Source organism: Argiope bruennichi, chromosome 8, assembly GCF_947563725.1.
Source record: "Argiope bruennichi chromosome 8, qqArgBrue1.1, whole genome shotgun sequence".
Taxonomy (NCBI): domain Eukaryota; kingdom Metazoa; phylum Arthropoda; class Arachnida; order Araneae; family Araneidae; genus Argiope; species Argiope bruennichi.
The window spans coordinates 36,998,327-37,020,002 of NC_079158.1; the positions used below are offsets into that span (position 1 = coordinate 36,998,327).

Here is a 21,676-nt window from a genome sequence, read left to right on the forward strand (position 1 = left end):
ATTTGCCAGATTGTTTGAATATTAAAGCTCAACAAATCTTATAGTTTTCACAGTTTCTTTTCTCAATTGGAGAAAAATCATGTGATTTGTTTTTTGAAAAAAACATTCTATCTTATACTTATATTTGCCATACATTCTTTGTACTCTGATTTGTTTTCTGGAACGATAAGAAGAACTTTAAATTTTTTTTCAAGTGTCATTCACAATTGAAGGTGAAAATATGAAGAAGAGGTAAAAATTTGTTTGGATATCTGGAGCACATTTTAAAATTCAATAAATTTAAAAGTTTGCGCAGTATTTTTTCTCAAATGAAGAGAAATCATATGATTTGTTTGTAAAAAAAACTACTTGGTGTCCATATTTGTCATACGTTCTTTGTACTCTGATTTGATTTCTGGTATGTTAAGAAACAACTGAATTTCGTTCATGTGTTTATAACATTCGAAGGGAAAATACCAGCAAAAGTTAAAAGTTTCGTTAGTCAGCTCGAATGAATTTTAAAGTTCAACAAATCTTATAGTTTCTGCAATATCTTTTCTCAAATAAAGAGAAATAATCTGATTTTTTTTTCTTTGTAAAAGAAACATTCTACCCAGTGTTCATAGCTGCTATACATTCTTTGTGTTTCTGATATTGATTTTGGGATGTTGTGAAGTTCTTTAATTTCGTTCATATATTATTCGCACTTGAAGTTTTCATATTTATGTCTTCTTTAAAATAATTTAATCGCGAATAACAATTCTTGAAATCTACATAATGTATCTTTACAGTCTGTTTAACTGTCTTAAATATGATTATATTATACTTAAAAATAATTGATGCTCTTTAAAAGAATATTGTCTTAAATAATACGAAAATATTTTCAATGTAATGAAATAATAGATCAATTATCATCATAATGGAATAATTTATTTTCATGTATCATTCCCTATAGTTCTAAGACAAACAGGAAAATTAATTATACAATTCATCAGTAAAACAGTCTCAATAGTAGTTTTACAAAATGTTAACTTCTGTTGTTTTTTAATGTGGTAAACGATATTTTTAAATCAAAATTAAATTTAACCATGGATAAAGTTTACTCGCATCAGAATAAACTCAAAATCTCTATTTTATCATCAGAATAAACCAAAAATCAAGCTTGTTTACATATTCTCGACTTCAGTGAAGAACAAATTAGCTAATTATACGAAAATTATAATAAAAGAAATCTACGAAAAAGAAAAACCTTTTAGAACTCGTGATAAAATCTGGGAAAAGCTCATTCCTTATCACGTAATTACTCTAGAAAGAATTAAAAGAAAAACAACGAACGAGGAAAACAACAACACTGTGCATAATCTAGAAGATTTCTTTTTCAAGTTCACTTCAACACAACAGAAAAAGCAAATGACTCCCGCCCTAGCTTCTTTCTTAAAACCCGAGGTTTAATTCTGAAACCGGTAGTATAAATCCAAGGTTCCAGAAAACAAACTAAAGCAACAAAGAACTTAATTCTTTAACTGTGAGAATACATTTATAACCGCTATCGTGTTTCTTGACACGTACTAAAAAGATAAGAAAGTGAACGAGAAATGAACATAAAACTGCCTACTCATTTTTAAAATCGAATATTACTATCGTCTGCGGTCCTTCCGCGCTGAGTTGTTTCGCTGCTGCTCTCGGAATCGTCTGGCAGAAAAAGAAACAAACCGCATTAAGCTCGGCGCGAGAAAATTCTTAACCCTTAGGTTGGAAACAAATTAAGCATCGAGTGTGTATCGTTTTCGGGTATCTTTTTAAAGCCAGTGTTCGTTTTCTGTTAATTAGAAATTCTCGGCACGCAAGTAATCCGAAGACCATCACGTGTTTGCACGCTTTTCGGGGAGACGTTTTCTGTTGCATCTGTGACTCCCACCGTCACCTGGTAACATCCTTCTTTTGCAATGCGATTTATTTTGCTCTTTAACCGTGAACCCTGGCAGATGGATAAAGAGAAAGGAGAGGGGCCGTCCGAAAGGTGAGAAAACAACACATAAAAACATCGATATTTAAGCTTACACCTAGTTCCTTATTACTTTCTAAAATATCCATATGAAAAGTACAGAAACCGCCATAAAAAGAGAATTTTGGGAGTTTCGATGTTTTTGATTACCTGAAAACGAAAAAAACTATTTTAACTTTCTCGAATACGACGGAAAAAAGAGAAATTATTTAGTTTAAAACTGGAAATGTCCTTATTACTTTTTTGAACTAAAAAAAAAAGAAAGAAAGAAAGAAAGAAAAGGTCGGGAGCGCAACAATCGTCATAAGATTTAGAATTTTTTAGATTTCTATAATTTTGATCACTTGAATATAAATAAGCTATTTTTACTTTCAGGAATACGAAGAAAGAAAATGAAAATATGTTGCATTCAAAATGGAGTTTCTACTATTGCATTCTGTAACTGCAAAGAAAGCAATCTAAAATTTAGAATTTCGTGGATTTTTTTTTGTTTTTGAATAACTGAATATGAATGGACTATTTTTACTTTCTCAAATACTGAGAAAAAGAAGAGAAATTATTTAGCGTTAAAATTGGAATTGCTTTTATTACTTTCTTGATCTGAAAGAAGAAAAAAAAGAAAAAGAAAAGAAAAAAGGAAAAAAAAAAAGAAAGAAAGAAAGAAAGAAAAGGTCGGGAGCGCAACAATCGTCATAAGATTTAGAATTTTTTAGATTTCTATAATTTTGATCACTTGAATATAAATAAGCTATTTTTACTTTCAGGAATACGAAGAAAGAAAATGAAAATATGTTGCATTCAAAATGGAGTTTCTACTATTGCATTCTGTAACTGCAAAGAAAGCAATCTAAAATTTAGAATTTCGTGGATTTTTTTTTGTTTTTGAATAACTGAATATGAATGGACTATTTTTACTTTCTCAAATACTGAGAAAAAGAAGAGAAATTATTTAGCGTTAAAATTGGAATTGCTTTTATTACTTTCTTGATCTGAAAGAAGAAAAAAAAGAAAAAGAAAAGAAAAAAGGAAAAAAAAAAAAGAAAGAAAGAAAGAAAGAAAAGGTCGGGAGCGCAACAATCGTCATAAGATTTAGAATTTTTTAGATTTCTATAATTTTGATCACTTGAATATAAATAAGCTATTTTTACTTTCAGGAATACGAAGAAAGAAAATGAAAATATGTTGCATTCAAAATGGAGTTTCTACTATTGCATTCTGTAATTGCAAAGAAAGCAATCTAAAATTTAGAATTTCGTGGATTTTTTTTTTGTTTTTGAATAACTGAATATGAATGGACTATTTTTACTTTCTCAAATACTGAGAAAAAGAAGAGAAATTATTTAGCGTTAAAATTGGAATTGCTTTTATTACTTTCTTGATCTGAAAGAAGAAAAAAAAGAAAAAGAAAAGAAAAAAGGAAAAAAAAAAAGAAAGAAAGAAAGAAAGAAAAGGTCGGGAGCGCAACAATCGTCATAAGATTTAGAATTTTTTAGATTTCTATAATTTTGATCACTTGAATATAAATAAGCTATTTTTACTTTCAGGAATACGAAGAAAGAAAATGAAAATATGTTGCATTCAAAATGGAGTTTCTACTATTGCATTCTGTAACTGCAAAGAAAGCAATCTAAAATTTAGAATTTCGTGGATTTTTTTTTGTTTTTGAATAACTGAATATGAATGGACTATTTTTACTTTCTCAAATACTGAGAAAAAGAAGAGAAATTATTTAGCGTTAAAATTGGAATTGCTTTTATTACTTTCTTGATCTGAAAGAAGAAAAAAAAGAAAAAGAAAAGAAAAAAGGAAAAAAAAAAAGAAAGAAAGAAAGAAAGAAAAGGTCGGGAGCGCAACAATCGTCATAAGATTTAGAATTTTTTAGATTTCTATAATTTTGATCACTTGAATATAAATAAGCTATTTTTACTTTCAGGAATACGAAGAAAGAAAATGAAAATATGTTGCATTCAAAATGGAGTTTCTACTATTGCATTCTGTAACTGCAAAGAAAGCAATCTAAAATTTAGAATTTCGTGGATTTTTTTTTGTTTTTGAATAACTGAATATGAATGGACTATTTTTACTTTCTCAAATACTGAGAAAAAGAAGAGAAATTATTTAGCGTTAAAATTGGAATTGCTTTTATTACTTTCTTGATCTGAAAGAAGAAAAAAAAGAAAAAGAAAAGAAAAAAGGAAAAAAAAAAAGAAAGAAAGAAAGAAAGAAAAGGTCGGGAGCGCAACAATCGTCATAAGATTTAGAATTTTTTAGATTTCTATAATTTTGATCACTTGAATATAAATAAGCTATTTTTACTTTCAGGAATACGAAGAAAGAAAATGAAAATATGTTGCATTCAAAATGGAGTTTCTACTATTGCATTCTGTAATTGCAAAGAAAGCAATCTAAAATTTAGAATTTCGTGGATTTTTTTTTGTTTTTGAATAACTGAATATGAATGGACTATTTTTACTTTCTCAAATACTGAGAAAAAGAAGAGAAATTATTTAGCGTTAAAATTGGAATTGCTTTTATTACTTTCTTGATCTGAAAGAAGAAAAAAAAGAAAAAGAAAAGAAAAAAGGAAAAAAAAAAGAAAGAAAGAAAGAAAGAAAAGGTCGGGAGCGCAACAATCGTCATAAGATTTAGAATTTTTTAGATTTCTATAATTTTGATCACTTGAATATAAATAAGCTATTTTTACTTTCAGGAATACGAAGAAAGAAAATGAAAATATGTTGCATTCAAAATGGAGTTTCTACTATTGCATTCTGTAATTGCAAAGAAAGCAATCTAAAATTTAGAATTTCGTGGATTTTTTTTTGTTTTTGAATAACTGAATATGAATGGACTATTTTTACTTTCTCAAATACTGAGAAAAAGAAGAGAAATTATTTAGCGTTAAAATTGGAATTGCTTTTATTACTTTCTTGATCTGAAAGAAGAAAAAAAAGAAAAAGAAAAGAAAAAAGGAAAAAAAAAAAGAAAGAAAGAAAGAAAGAAAAGGTCGGGAGCGCAACAATCGTCATAAGATTTAGAATTTTTTAGATTTCTATAATTTTGATCACTTGAATATAAATAAGCTATTTTTACTTTCAGGAATACGAAGAAAGAAAATGAAAATATGTTGCATTCAAAATGGAGTTTCTACTATTGCATTCTGTAATTGCAAAGAAAGCAATCTAAAATTTAGAATTTCGTGGATTTTTTTTTGTTTTTGAATAACTGAATATGAATGGACTATTTTTACTTTCTCAAATACTGAGAAAAAGAAGAGAAATTATTTAGCGTTAAAATTGGAATTGCTTTTATTACTTTCTTGATCTGAAAGAAGAAAAAAAAGAAAAAGAAAAGAAAAAAGGAAAAAAAAAAAAAAAAGGAACGCAACAATTGCCATAAGATTTAGAATTTCGTAGATTTCGATGTTTCTGTTCACCTGAATATAAGTAAACTATTTGTACTTTCTCGAATACGAAGAAAGAAAAGGAAAATATTTTGCATTAATACTGGAGTTTCCATTACTGCATTCTAGAATTTGCAAAGAAAAGCAGATGTCTGTTATCATGAAATTTAGAATTTTGTTGAGTTCTTTATGTCCGATTAAATGAATATGAATGAAGCATTTTTACTCTCTCAAACAAATCTTTTAGAAGTTAATAAAGAAAAAAAAATGTTTTAAAAATTGTGGCTTTCTTACTATTTATCCATGCAAAAAGTATAGAAATCATCATAAGATTTCGAATTTTGATATTTTAAATCATTTGAATCCGAATAAACTATTTTTAAATTTCTTGGATACGAAGCAAAAGAAAAAAAAAAGAAGATTTTGCGTTAAAACGTGAATTTCTCTTATTGTATTCTTGAATCTGCAAAAAGGAAACATAACAATCATCATAATATTTTGACTTTCGAGGAAAAAGAATCATAGCAATCATAATATTTAAAATTTCGTTGTTTTCGATCAATAGAATATGAATTAACTATTTTTACTTTCTGAAATACAAGTAAAAAAAGAAAAAAGGCTTTCAAAATTATAATTTTTTTATTTTATTTTATTTTATTTTATTTTATTTTTTTTTACTATTTCTCGGGTATCCATGCAAAAAAATGATCATAAAGTTTTATTTTTTATTTTTATTATTATTATTATTATTTAGTAATTTGAATAAAATATTTTTAGATTCCCAAATGCGAAACCAAAAAGAAGAAAACTTTTCCATTGAAAGCTAAATTTTACTAATCACTTTCTCGAATTTGCATAGAAATAATCGCAAAGCATAGAAATTGTTTTAATATTTAGAATTTCGATATTTTAGAGTATTTGAATTCGAATATATTGTTTCTGGATTATCGAATACAAAGTAAGGGAAAAAAAATATTTTGCGTTAAAATTATAATTTTCCTTATTAATTTCCCGAATATGCGTACAAAAAGTAAAGCAGTTTTTACTTTTTTTAAATAATTTTTTTTAATTTTATGAATTTCCATGTTTTAAGTCACCTAAATATGAAGAAACTAGTTTTATTTTCTCGAATACGAAGCCAGGAATATATCATCAGAAAATCCCAATTTCGTCATCAAAAAATTTAATTTCAAGTTCATTACTTTGATTCTCCTTGAGTTCAAAAAAAATTCACTTTCGATAGTATGTCCGTATGTCTGTCTGTGCATGTGAACATTCATTATAAAAAAAAAAAAAAAAAAAAAAAAAAAAAGCTGCTAGCTAAAAGGGGAGATTTTGTATTTATTCATTACAACAAAATTATAGATCTTCTTCACATTTGGGCCAATTGTACCAAAAATCAAAATGGATTAAATTGAGTTTGAGGTCTGTATTAAAATTGTAAATTCGTATGAAATTTTAGGTAATTTTATTAAAATTGTAAATTCGTATGAAATTTTAAGTAATTTTATTAAAATTGTAAATTCATATCAAATGTTAGGTAATTTTTGATACCTAAATATAATGCACTCCATACAAATAAAAATCAGACATAAGATTTTTAGAAATAGATAAAATTTTGAACAAAATTCTTCAGATTAAAAAATAATTTCGGATATTTTTATTTTAATGTCATTAAGAGAGAGGCATTGAAATGATACTTTCTAGATAAAATTCTTTTAAGAATTATTGTTTATTGGGATTAAATTTTTTCACTCTTAGAATTTTGCAATAATATAAATAATTTCTTTTTATGTAATTGTGACGTCATATAAACTTACTCTATTAAATTGATGAAATTAAAAATTAAAAATTTTTGCTCATTAGAATTTGATTCTTGTTTTTATTGGATTAAATATGTGTGCTTATTAGAATTCAGCAATAATATAAATAAATTTTGATTGTAACCTTTTTATTTAATTGTGATGTCACATGAACTTGATGAAATTGATAACTAAAAGTTTTTTCTCATTATAACTAAATTATTGTGTTTATTGGATTAAATCTGAGTTCTTATTAGAATTTAACAATAATTTAAATAATTTCTGATTGCGAAAATTTCAGCAAAAATATCAACATCTTTGATAATCAATTAATTGCGGTGTTAGAATTAAAATAATATAATGAATCCATTTTCTAGATTTTATTGTTAAATTAATTGTTCTCAGTAATTTATTTTATTTCCAGAATTATTGCTACAAAATGTTTAGCATTTAGTAAATCGCATTTTGTTATCGGATTTATTTTTTAATTAAAGGAAAAATTGTTTTGCAAACTATTCTATGAGAATTTCTGATTTAAGACTTTATGAAAGTATTTTAAATATGTAAAGTAAGTTCTTATTTACTTTGTTTCATATTATTAGCAAAAGTAGAATTATAAAATATCAGTACAATTTTTTTGAAAATTTAACAGAAATTATTAACTTTCTTGTCATGCCATTAGTTAACACGTTATTTAACCTTCTTGAATTTTTAAGATATTCCAATAGCATCAATATCAACACATTTCACAAAAATCTATATTTTCTAGTATAATACACACAAAAAATTATTGTAGTCGTTAAAAAATTTAAATTTTGTTACTTTAATAACTTTGCACGATTCAGCCTTGGTGAGTCTAGAAAAAAAATTTTGTAAAATTATGTCTCTCCGTGAACAGGATTGCTAAAAAGTAAAACAAGTTAAATGAATATAATTGGTATGTGTTCAGGAATTAAAGCTGTAAATATAATTAAATTTCAGACTATGCGTCCATGAACGTATAAACTTGAAAATACAAAAATGAAACCAAAGAAATAAAATTTGAAATGTGATTTTTACATTAAAATTGCAGATCTATATAGAATTTTGAAAACTTATCGGTCTAATAAAAAGAATCTAAAATACTAATTTGATTTATTTAACAAATTTATTTTCTTCTTTTATAAGCTAATATTTTTAACAGTATTGTTTTGTTATTAAAAAATATTTCGATTGCTCGATTATTGATGTCAGAACTAGATTTTTATTGTATTTTGGAGGCGATCTGTCAAAATGAAGAGATTTAAATAGCTTATTCAATTTGTTTAATTAAATTCTGTCCATATTAAAATAAGCTAACTTTTTTGCTAAAAAGAGTTCTTTTCATACTGAAAAAACATTCATTTATTTCATCATTTGATACAAGAACTGTGGTTTTATACAGAATTTTAGAGCTGGTCAGTAAAAAAAAAAGTACAAAATGCTTACTCGATTTTCTCTAAAAATTTTATTTTGCTATTCAAATACTAACTTTTTTTCCAATTGTATGCTTTAGTTATTGAAAAAATAAATCGTTTGCTTGATTATTTGACAGCAAAACTAGTTTTTTTTAAATAGAATTTTGGAGCTAATCAATTAAAACGAAGATATCTAAAAATGCTTACTGGATTTATTTAATAAATTTCTGTTCTTATTCCTTCAAATAAATTTGCTTTTTTTTTTTTTTTTTTTTTTTTGCTAAACAATATTCCTTTAGTACGAGAAAAATGATTCGGGGTTTTTTTTTATTGTTATTTGTCACCATAACTATAGATTTGCATTGAATTTTGCAGTTGATAAGTTGAATTTCTTTTCCTATTCAAATAGACTTCCTTTTTTGCAAAATGCCATTAATTTGTTATTATAAGAGTAATTTAATAAAAGTTACAGAACTGTTAAAATTAAAATACAAAGTAATTAAAAGATTATCTTAATTTTAATGGTACATGAATAAAATGTAAAGATAATTTATTTAAAAATCAATAATTTTCATGATGCAAATTCAATACTTAATGATATTTTATATAAATATATTTATGATAATTCCAAAAAAGTTTATTTTTTTTATAAATGAAATTTTTAAGACATTTTTTTTTCCATATTGAAATCTAAGGTATTTGAGAATTCTAAGAATTTTTGTATGTGGATATGTTTAAAATATTACAATAATAAATCTGGTTTTGAGAATTGTTTTTACAATAATTAAGGAAATTTTAACTTAAACGCTTCTAATACTTTGTCTGTATGTTTCCATCTCCATGAAACCAATTTCTTCAAATATATTTATCAGAAGCCAAAAGCTGCATAGAAAATTATTCATATATGTTATGAAAATGAATTTTTGTCATATCTCTTATGGTATCATAAAAACCAAAATAATATGGAAATTTGATAATTAGGAAATTTTGAGTTAAAATTCTTTGATGCTTCAAGATTTTTTTTATCTCTTTAATTTCCCATTAGCCTATGAAGTCATCTATAAAAGTTAAAATGTTATCTATAATTGTAATATATTATAATTAAATACAAGCCATAACTAAAATTTGAATTATATATAATCTTGTAAACTCAAAGAAATCTTTTGCCATAATAGCTTCTACAGCTAAAGATTTCTAAAATAATTTTTATAAATCTTTATAAATCGTCTATTACAAAGTATCAATTAATATATTCAATGACAATGACATCCTAACACCTCCATACAAAATGATAATCAAGCATTAATCATTCAGTTAAGATTGTAACGTATTCAAATCTCTTGAAATTAGGATCACGCGGCTAATATAACCAAGCATGGCATCTGATAACTATCTACAAGCTGTTTTTCGCCTCTTCCTGGATGTGCCATGAATTCCAATTTTAAACTGATTCAAGTAAATGCCCGCTTGCATCATGTGAGCTTGCATTGATTTAATTTTCAAAAAATTAAGAAAAACTGAAGATGGATTTGATAAATATATATAAATTCACCGCAACAGCAAGTAATTTAAGTATTTTTCTTTTAAAAATCGGAACATACCGCGTTTAAAATATTCAGCATTATTCCAACAGCAATTGCAATTTTTTTATTATTTATATAAAAGCTTGCATTGATTTAATTTTCATAACATTAAGAAAAACTGAAGACAAATTTGATAAATATATCTAAATTTTCCCCGATAGAGAGCGGTTTAAGTATTTTTCTTTTAAAAATCGGCACATTCCACGTTTAAAATGTTATTATTTCAATAACAAATGCAATTTTTTTTATTACCATTAAACAAGAACAAGAAATATATTTACTCTGCATCACGTCCGAATTAAACATTACAGGTGCTCTCAGACTATATGAATTTCGAAGCCTCCTTTCCCCATCTTATATTCCAAAATCAGATATTTTTATTGACTTTATTTCTATATCTACATAAAGTACTTTTAAGTAGCAAATAATTTGGCAAATGAAAGTAACAAAACATTCCATTGTATGTCATCGTAAAAAAAAATAAAAAAATCAGAATCTTATGAAAAACATTAATTAAATTATTCTGGAATTATCGCAAAAATATCTGTAGGCCACAGGCATACCCCTATGCACACTGGGTTTATAGGTAGCATCCCATTTTAATACCGCACAAAGCGAAATCAACGTTTCAGACGGGTTAACAATCTGATAAATGTGTTTAAATCTACCACAATAATGAACATTTAAATATTTTTCTTTTAAAAACCTGCGCATTCAACGTTTAAAATATTAAGTATCTTTTCAACAACAAATGCAATTTTTTTTATTACCGTTAAACGAAAACAAGAAATATATTCACTCTGCATCAAATCCGAATTAAACTCCACAGGTGCTCATAGACTAAACGCATTTCGAAGCCCCCTTTACCCCTTTTATATTCCAAATTCAAATATTTTTATTGCCGGTGTCCTATCCTAGGGGTAGCGCGTCTTCCCCGTGATCTGCCGTCCCGGGTTCGAGTCCTGGTTCGGGCATGGTTGTTCTCCACCCTGTGTTCTATCTGTGAGGTGTGTGAGCCCCCCTGTAAAAAGAGGTTGTGCAAGAGAGTGTGTGAGTGTCATCTTCATATGAACTAGAAGTCAGACTGCACCCCTCGGATGCTCATACCTTTACCCTCTTTCCGTTGTAACGCGAACACGACATCATCAAATATTTTTATTGACTTTAATTCTATATCTATATAAGGCGATTTAAGCAGCAAATACTATGGCAACAAACAATATGGCAATAAATAACAACTAATAACAACTACTTACAATAAATAACAAAGCGTTCCATTGTATATGACCTTAAAAAATGAAAAATCAGAATAATATGAAAAAATAAAATAAAATTATCCTGAAATTGCCTTAAAAATATCTATAACCTCTGGTGATCCCCTACATCCATCCCACACTAGAAAGTTGCTCATTTTAATACTCCAGCCTTGCAACAGAAAGGGAAACTAACGTTTCAGACGGGCTTTCAAAAAGGTTGAGAACTGAAAAATAGCCTGTTACAATTGGCGCATGCGCCCTCATCGGGAAAGGCTGCAACCACAGGGGGTGATATCTGTCACGTTTGTAATAAGGATTCTGCCCAAGATGGCAGCCGAAGATAGTTTTCATTTGCTCGGCATGATTGATAATCATCGACCCTATTTTATGCAGTAATTAAAGCACCCGCCCTCCAGCGTGTTAATTGAACCGGTGCTGGGTTTCTTGTCATTACTCTAACCAGCTACACTTCTACAAACTACTGCACGTCTGGATGGGGTTTTCTTTCTGGCTCTTCTAAGAGAGTTTCGATTAATGTAAACCTTTTCGAGCTTTTTAGCCTCATGACCTCAGAATTGAGAGAGTTAGAAGGGTGGGGGGGCATTTCGTTTATCTAAAAAAAATTTCACTATTTCTATACATGAAAATGGAACATTACTTATTGATTATTAAAAGATCAATTAATTTTTTTCATGTATACGAATTTATTAATTTTTATTTCCTTGTATAAGAAAAAAATATTATACTTTTCAAAAATTTCGCATTCGAAATTTTAGCAAATCTCTACGTTTCAAATCTCATTGTGAAAAACATATTTTTGGAATTATGTCTGTCTGCCTGTCTGTGAACACGATAATTCAAAAAATAGCAATAACCCTTTGAACTAAACTAATGATAACTGCTTTGAAGTTTATATTTGGTATGTGAAACTTACTCTAAATTTGTAAATTTCTGATAAATTTTGGGTGTAATGAAATGGTAAAATTCTTTCTGTTCGGCTGTTCAAATAGAAGTGAACACTATAATCAAAAAACAGGAAAAACAACAGATTAAATTTGATACATAGATTTAGCATCTAAGTTGTGAATCCGTATCAGATTCAAAATCATATTTGTCTAGAAGTTGACAATCTGGAGTACTGTAATTTTACTTGCATATAAAAGCAAAAAAAAAAAAAAAAAAAAAGGCAACGATTTAGACAAATGATTTTTTTTTTTTTTCTTACTACAATTGTAATTCGGTGTCAAAATTTGGCAGGAATTGGTTGGGCAAAAAAGCACCAAAAAAGGCCTTTTTTTTTAAACAAATACAAAATTCATATGAGTAAATCTAAAAAAAATCTGTGCATTCATGGTGTTTATGGTTTTACCCAAAGTTTATAATTTTGCGCAGACAGAGTAAAAATAATCTTATTGTTAGACAGTAAGTTTCGACGAGATTATACCAGCTAATTTTAAAATGGACTTAGTAGTTAATTAAATTTGATAATCCATTGCGTATATTGCTGATTGAAAAGTGTAAGACAACGTGTTGTTGGACACTTTATGACATTTGCGATTATTTATGCAATTGATTCAGTTGTAGATTACTTTAATATTTTTTTATTGACCGGTATACAAACTATAAACTACGTGATGCAAAAATCGCATAAAACGCTCTGCAGGAAAGATCATTGAACTAAGTGCACCAAATGAGTACCAAATTTGGTACACAGTTGCATACTGTGTAATAGGTGTTCGTTAAGAAAAGTTTTTCAAAATTTTAAATACGTTTTTAATTAATCCGATATTTATTCAAATTTCAATTTTCTTTTCGGAATAGCAACAGAATTAATCGTAGTATAAATCACACAAAACTTAGAAAAAAATTCAGTATAACGAAAGGAAACTTCTATTTTTATACCACTATAAAATTCAAATAATTATCTTTTCAGAGATTTGAAAATTATTTCAATGCAATTTTGTCCCTTAATTCTAATGTATTTTTCAAAAATTGGTTTAAAAAATAATTTTATAACAATGCTTTTACTTTATGTTTAACTGCGAGTAGCAAATTAGCAAGATTATAAAAAATCAACATGATTATTTAAATAGCTGTCATGAGATTAAACAAAGATAAACGTTATATTTTTCTCGGCCATTTTGTGTTAATTCGTTATTTTTTTTAATTATTTAATTTTTTTAATTCTGCCATTCTCACTGAATATAAAATTTTTATGAAATATTATAGATATTTTAATTCGTTTAATTTATTTTCCTGCAAATTACCATTTACAATGTTTGAAATTTGAATTATTTTTAATAAGTATAAATAACTAATGAAAAAATAAACGTTATAACGTTTAAAAATTATTTAGTGGAATTAATATTCTCATTTAAATCGAAAATAGAGATAAGAATTATGAATTTTGTGCATTATGAGATTTTATATAAAATAAAATTTACATTAAAATATTTTAAATGCATTTTTGCATACATTGATTTTTTGACAAATCTTATTAACAAATATATTATTTCCTTGTATACTATATTTACATCACATAGACACTGGCAACTGATTTTATTTGTATTAATTGTCACTTTTGGAATAAATTACTTCACATTTTTTCACAAGTATTGAAGCGTAAGAAACGGTGTAAAGATATTTTATGATAATTAACTAAATCTATAATAATAATAAGTGTGTGTGTGTGTGTGTGTGTGTGTGTGTGTGTGTGTGTGTGTGTGTGTGTGTGTGTGTGTGTGTGTGTGTGTGTGTGTGTGTGTGTTTATTGACCAATAGCTTAAAAGCAATGAATGGGTGGGTTTTGTTTGTTAGGTAATTAAACGTAAGAGGCGAATGTTAAATACTAGTAGTTTGGTGGGGTATTTTTTAAACCAATCTTATAGCATCTTGCCTTTATCTTTTACCGAATTTTGCTATATTTTCCGCTAACTCCATACTTTCCATTGAATTTGAAATTTTAAGTAGTTAACACCAAACATTAATCATCATATTATCTTTTTAGCAACTTTTGTAAACTCTTATTATTACTTCTATACAAAGATAAACGTCTGCAGTCATTTAAAAAAAAACGGGGCATCGTCACCTCTTGCTCCACGTTTTTACATCATTTTTTAGTTGCAATTTTAGTTATTCCTATAATATAACGATCTAAATTTGTTTTTACAGCTATATGAAGCAGACGATTTTTGAATTTGCACCATCTAAATATTTCTTAACTTATAGTGAAAGAGAAATGCATTAAATGGTAAAAAAATTAATAGAGTTTTTATTATTTTTTTATTTACAAAACAATGCAGTTATCTTTTTAAAAATGCACTTTTTAAAATGCAAATGAACAACGAAAATACATCTCTTTAAGCAAAATTAAAGTAAAAGTATTTTTTCATTTTATAATTGTAAGAAATGTGACATCTTATGCTATATCGTCATTCTTTTTTTTGTTTGTTTGTTTCTTCACATACAAAACAACTTTATCCTTGTACTTGCTTTTTCTGAATCAACTTTTGATGCGTTTCATAAAATTTCATTGCTTTTATTTATGTATGTATTTTGCACTGACTTGTTCCACTTTCTAGTTTGTGACAATTGTGCCAATGATTCAAACAGAAGAATTTAGGCAAATGCTTGCAGTTATGTCTGAGGAACTTTTAGACAGTAACAAAGAAAAAAAATCCTCCAATTTTATTATTATATTATGTTAATAAATTATAGCTAAATGCGTTTCCTCTTTGAATGTATATTAACTTACTTTAAAACAGCATTAAAATTAACAGTCTTTTGTTAAGTATTTAACAGATGATGTCTAAATGAAAACAATTGTTCTTTAACTGAAATGACACGGCAATCTCCCTAAAAAAACAATTACACAAACCACATTTGCATCATTGCAATACAATGTGTTTAATTTAAGTCTTACATATATGATAAAATTGAAGTTAAGATATCAGTTCAATCTAGACGATAATCCAAATACCGCAACTTTTCTCTGTACTGCAATTAATTTTCTTACAAATATTTCTCCAATTTTTTTTAATGTATTTGTCACAAAAAAAAATTACTGAAGCAAATGAAATATCTTAATGGATGCCATGAAAAAAAAATTGACTTGTTTAAAAATTTAAGAATCAAAATTGAAAAGAAGCAAGACTATTCATATGTAAAATATTACCCAGAAGAAATTTTTTGTTTCTCTTAAACTAAACATTTTTATGAAAAATAAATTACCATCACCTGTGAAAAGACACTTTGTTATTAAAATATAAATGACACCGAACTGAAATAATTATGCGCACAAGATTTATATTCATTCATTTTCGCCTTGTCAATGTATCATTCGCAAAAGTTGCATTAGCGCCATCTGTTGACTTGAAAGATTTTTATTAAGATAGAGGACGAGCCTGTAATAACTGTATATGTCAAATAAGGACAGATGGCATCCGTGATAATAAGCTCTATAATATCTTCCGCTCTCTTTTCTTGTATTCCTTTTTCTCATCTTCCCCTTTTAATTTTCTCTGTGTCTCTGCTCACGAATTCAATAATCTTTTTGCAAACTTTCTTTCTTTTCATGGCATGTACAACATATGGCGAGCATGTCTATACTATATATCCTGAATGACATAAATGTAGCATCGGATCTTCTGTCTTTGTCTCGTTTCTATCCAATTGATTTGAATGATAGCTTACCTCACATCCTGTCTACGTGATTTTTTTTTCTTTTTGCCTTATATTACTTCTTACTTTACTATTTAAGATTTAAGATGGTGAAGAAATCAAAATTGAAAATATTCAACTATTTTAATTGCAGTTAAAATTCATTTAAATTATTAAAAATTAAATTAAATAATATTTAAAATTATTAATAGATTAAATAATTAAATAATATATTAATTTATTAATTAATCTAAAAAATAAATAATTAAATAATATATTAATTTATTAATTAATCTAAAAAATAAATAATTAAATAAATATAAATAATTAAATATGTTTAAATTATTAACAGGTAAATTAAATCATTCATTTAAATTATTATTAGATAATTTTTAGGCTGGTCAATTATCTTTTGATTGCATGATGCAAAAAAACATTTCTCGCTGAATGCAACTATCCGTTGGATTTAGAGTCGCCAAATTTGATAAATAATTAAATTTTCAGAGCAATTTCTCACCAAAAAACGTTTTCCAAAATTATAATTAATTAAAAATTGATTGAAATTTTAATGTCTTTTTTTTTCGGAACTTCCATTGCGTTAGGACTACCAAATTTAATATATAATTAATTTGTTTGTAGTAAGCGGTCACCCCCTCCTATTCTAAAAAAAAATATTTTATGATAATTTCGGTATTGATGTTGCAGCAATGTTTTCTAGTTCCCATTTTAGTTTTTCTTGAATATCTTTAAAACTCCCCAGTTCTCACATTACATCCTTATATCAAATTATAGAATATAAAATTCCTTACATTTTGAAGCTTTTATTATTTTTCAAGTTTTAATATCTTTGCAAATATGGGTTCTAAAGTACTTTTTCGTTTTCAGTAATCTATGAACCCCTAAATAATCAAATCTGCATGCTACTAGCATAAAAATAAACTTTTAAGAATGTGCTTTCACTTAAAAAAAAATTCATAGTTGAAACGGCATTTGTTATTTTTTTTATTAATTTTTTACAGTTTCAACAGTTCTCCGACTATATTTTTTGAGATTTTCACCTATTAAACATCGTTTGGGATCTCATGTTGTATGGCGATTCTTTATCTTGATGCCTACTATCACCCCTCTGAATTTGTCGGTCGAATTTGGCAACATCGAAATAATAATTCGATATTCGATAATTCGATTGTATTCAATCAATTAAATAAAGAGTGAATATGAAGCTTCCAAATTAGTTATTTTTAGAATTTTTATAAAAAATACTTTTAATGCAAGAGACATATTTCGTGTATTTAAGCAACAAACTTTTAAATCCTGTATTAAGTGAATTAAACTGAAAAAATAATAATGTAGTCTGAAATACGAAACTAAAGATTAAACAGATGGAATAATTAATATTTTTGAGTTCTTTCATTATGTAATTAATTGTAATTATGATTTAATAAAATAACTTCTAGATTTCTCTCTCTCTATGTATATATAGTAACAAAATCTTGGATGAGGATCTCTTCTTAAGTTTAAAATTTATACACATTTAATAAAAGGGCGAGAACAATAAAATAAATTTTAAAAATAATAATCGTTATTTTGTGAGACATAACTCAAAAATGAGATTTAAAAATTGTGGTTAAAAGCCTTCAAAATTTTTCTAGTTTGTCGCGAAATAGCGGAAAGGTATCGAAAGATGTTGAAACTCTCTATTGTTTTAACAGGTCAGGAAGAAAAGTTGAATTTCCGCTGCGCAAAAGATATAACAGTGAGCGCATTTGCAACTACAAAGAAACAAACAATAAAAATATTTTTATACTGTTTCTTCCTCAATTTAGATTCTTGATCAACTTTTGTTGTCGTAAAGAAGACAGTTGCAGACAGTTTTATTTGTCTTTAGAAACCCAGACGTCGGCACCTCGTTTCAGTCTGATATATGTCACTGTTAAAGAGGAAAAAACAAAGTTTGCTTTTTTTTTTTTTTTTTTTTTTTTTTGTTGTGCATGAAGTTTTTGGAGAATGTAAAAGAGAAGAAAGTGTATGTTTATTTGTTTTTGTGAAATGCAATAATTGTTATTTTTATATAACTCTGATGTTTTCTATAATGCAGGAACTCAAAATTTCAAACACTGCAATGTATCGGTTATAAAGCTAAATTTGAAAAAGTGGTAAGTCTCATTTTCACAAATCTGGGAATTCTGGATATGTGAAAGTAAAATTATGAGAATTCAGTCAGTATTTAAAGTTTATTTTTACTTGCAGCCATAAATAAATATTTTTCACTGATGCTAAATTAGTGCTCCGTTTTCTCTTTGTTTAGTTGCGGAAAATATACATAGAGTAAAACTCATAAACAATAAAAAAAAAATCCTTAAAAACTATGTAGAAATATGATGCTTAGAATATATACATAAATATTGCTCATACTTATAACCGAATCATAAATATGCCTGCAGTACGTTATTTCATATTTAACTATAAATGCAACTTAGAATACTAGAAGTAAGGGAAAGAAAGTTAAATACTAGTAAATAAAATAAAAGCGAAATACTAGTGAGTAAAATAAAAGTTAAATACTAGAAGACTAAAAAAAAGTTAAATACTAATGAACGAAAAAAAAAATTAAATACAAGAAAGAAGAAAGAAAGTTAAATATTAATGAGCAAAAAGAAAGTGAAACACTAATAATTAAAATGAAAGTTACATACTTACAGTCTAAAAGAAAATTAAATACTAGTGAAAGAAAAAAAAATACAAGAAAACTGAAAGAAAGTTGAAAACGTTTTAGACCTGCTAGAATTCATATATATATATATATATATGTGATAAATGTCTGTCTGCCTGCTTGTGGCGGAGATAACTCACAATCACAACTAGACGGATGAAATTTGGCATATAATTGTTAAACCAAATTTGGCATATAATCTATCAAATTTTGAGCAGTGTAAGTTTTCTATCCTGCTGTTCGAATATAAGTTAACCCTTTCTAGGGCCGTGAGAAGTATGCTTCCCACCCAATTTACCAATCTTTGTATGAAATTATGTAGGTTGGCATCAGTTCTGACAAATTTTTTTAGTAAGTCAGAATTTTAGATGCTTCAATTCTTTATCTCAGACAAAATGATGTGTCTTGATTTGTTATTGAATTATTAATTAACCAAATTAATTAATGAATCAAGTTAAATTTATCTAATAAGCTAAATGAATCCCTTTTCTTATTCTAATTTCGAACCTAAAAATATTTTAACATAATATGACTAGAAAAAAATGGCCCTTTAAAGGGTTAATACGATAACTATAAAACGAAGAGAGCTAGATAGATAAAATGTGGTATACAGATTTAACATCAGTATTGTAGATGCCTTTCAAATTTTGAGCGAAATACGAAAAAAGAGTTGAACGTCTGTCTGTCTATACATTCAGAAACATATATAAGGACAAAAACGCAATGACTTAAATATATCAAATCTCGTATGTAATTTTGTGGCTCAATTTCAAAAGGTTGAGGAAAAACGCATTTAAAATACAAATTCACCTTTATTAAGGAGCACTATGCAAGAAATTTATCGAGAGACCACTCCGCTGGTTTATAGTAAGCGTTTTTGAATTATCTTGTTCACACCCAGACAGACATAATTTCAAAAATCTATTTTTAAGATTCAAGGAAGTCTGTAATGTGGAGATTCATCAAATCTCGAATTCAATTTTTTTTTTAACGATTACAAACTTTTTTTAAATACTTCATATATGAGAAAATAAAAAATCCTATCTTATGAATCATTAAATACTGAAAGACAGCACCATTTCAACAATATCTCAGACTAATGACTTCAAAAGTAACTAAAACTACATCAAAGTCATTTCCAACAACTATATAATTATTACTTCGCTGAATCATCTGTTAGTCAAAGTAATATATGTCTTGTTTTGGCTGTCTGGGTTCTTCGAAAAAGGATTTCAATGCACCTATTCAGTGTCTACAGCTGCATTTATCATATTTTTATGTGTGATTTGTGGTAATTTTATCAACGCAAGCATTAATTCACCACATTACGACTTTCGTAAATAGTTGTACACTTTGATTTGACTTTACTAATAACAACTAATGAGGTGAATTTATGTCATGTTCCATTGCTCATGATTGTGAATCATGTGAATTGTTCACACTTGCATATATTTTACGACTGCTTTAAAAACTCTTTATAGTGATAAAATCGTTATGATAGTGATGAAAAATTTGTAATGTTTGTTCCTACTTTCTTCGATGTTTTTTTTTGTTTTTTTAAAGAGATTACTACTTTCGAGGATATTTTTTAAATGTTATTAACTTCTATATTTTTGAATTTTTACATAAGATGTAATGTAGAAATGCTTATTAAACATGAACAATCATTTAAAAGCTGAAACTGGTTTTAAAACTGGAAGATAAGTGATGTTATTTGTGGTTAAAAAGAGGAACTAAAAAACATCTTTTAGTTTAAGAGTTTTCAAATGATTTGTCAAAGTTTTTCAGATAACTTAAGATAATACAACCTGGCTTTAGAACCAATAAATAAAATGCCCAAGGGGTGTTCAAATGAAAAGGGACAAAATGACACTGTGGGTATAAATAAAGACTTTATTCAAAGTATACACCATAGACCTGAGCTCAACGATCCCATTGATTAACGAGCCGAAGGATTCCTTGTTCCCATAATTCCTGTGGCCGTGACAAGACTCAGTCCTTCACAGTGTCCTTGAGTTCGTCGTCCGAGCTGAAGCGCTTCCCTTTCAGGGTTTTTTTTCAGGGGACCAAACATATGAAAATCGCAGGGCGACATGTCCGGGCTGTAGGGAGGTTGGTACAGCTACTCTCACTTGAACTTAGTCAGTTCCACGTGTGTGATCCTGGAGACGTGGGGATGCGTGTTTTCATGGAGCAGAACCACACCCTCCGTGAGTAGTCCCGGTCTTTTGTTCTTGATGGACCTGCGTAGTCTTCGGAGTGTCTCCTCAATCGTCGAATTTTGCAATGTGAACGCCATCCTGTTTTTACATACACTGCATGTCAATTGGACGGCTCTCTTTATAAGTGCCTCGTCTCTCTCCTGCACATGTGGACACCTACGCATGCTCCAATCTAAGCCGGAGACTCCAATCGCATCCCTAGATGTCTCGCTACGTTCTCCCATAGCGGCGTAGGCAACGCTGTTATGACGTTTCGTACCTTTTCCTTTGAACACCTCTTGTATTTTTATGCAATCCTTAAATACAGAGATTCAACTGATAAACAATGTGAAATTTTCTTAATAATTACAATTTTCTAAACAGTTGTTATAAAACAGTGATAAAATCTTTTTAAATGAATAGATTGCTTATTCCGTATTTCGAGAACCGTAGTGTAATGTTCAACTATTATTAAACCTAATTTGAACTGAAAATATGCTTTAGATTTTAATTTATAAGGTTTTTCTAAGAAGATTTTATTAAAATTTAGAATTTGAAAAAATAACATTTAAATATGTAAAATATTATTAAAGTGTGTGTTATGCAAATATAAAATTCAATGTAACTACCAAAAGAATG

General features: G+C 27.3%; 1 protein-coding gene across 1 annotated transcript in view; it reads left to right on the plus strand.

Annotated features, from left to right (window-relative positions):
- Positions 1 to 1,738: 1,738 nt before the first annotated feature.
- Positions 1,739 to 21,676, plus strand: part of LOC129981971 (SANT and BTB domain regulator of class switch recombination-like) — a 56,408-nt gene continuing 36,470 nt past the window's right edge. Inside the window, exon 1 of the mRNA XM_056093047.1 lies at positions 1,739 to 1,999. The gene's annotated coding sequence lies outside the window, so the exon portion shown is untranslated. The remainder of the gene's footprint in view (positions 2,000 to 21,676) is intronic.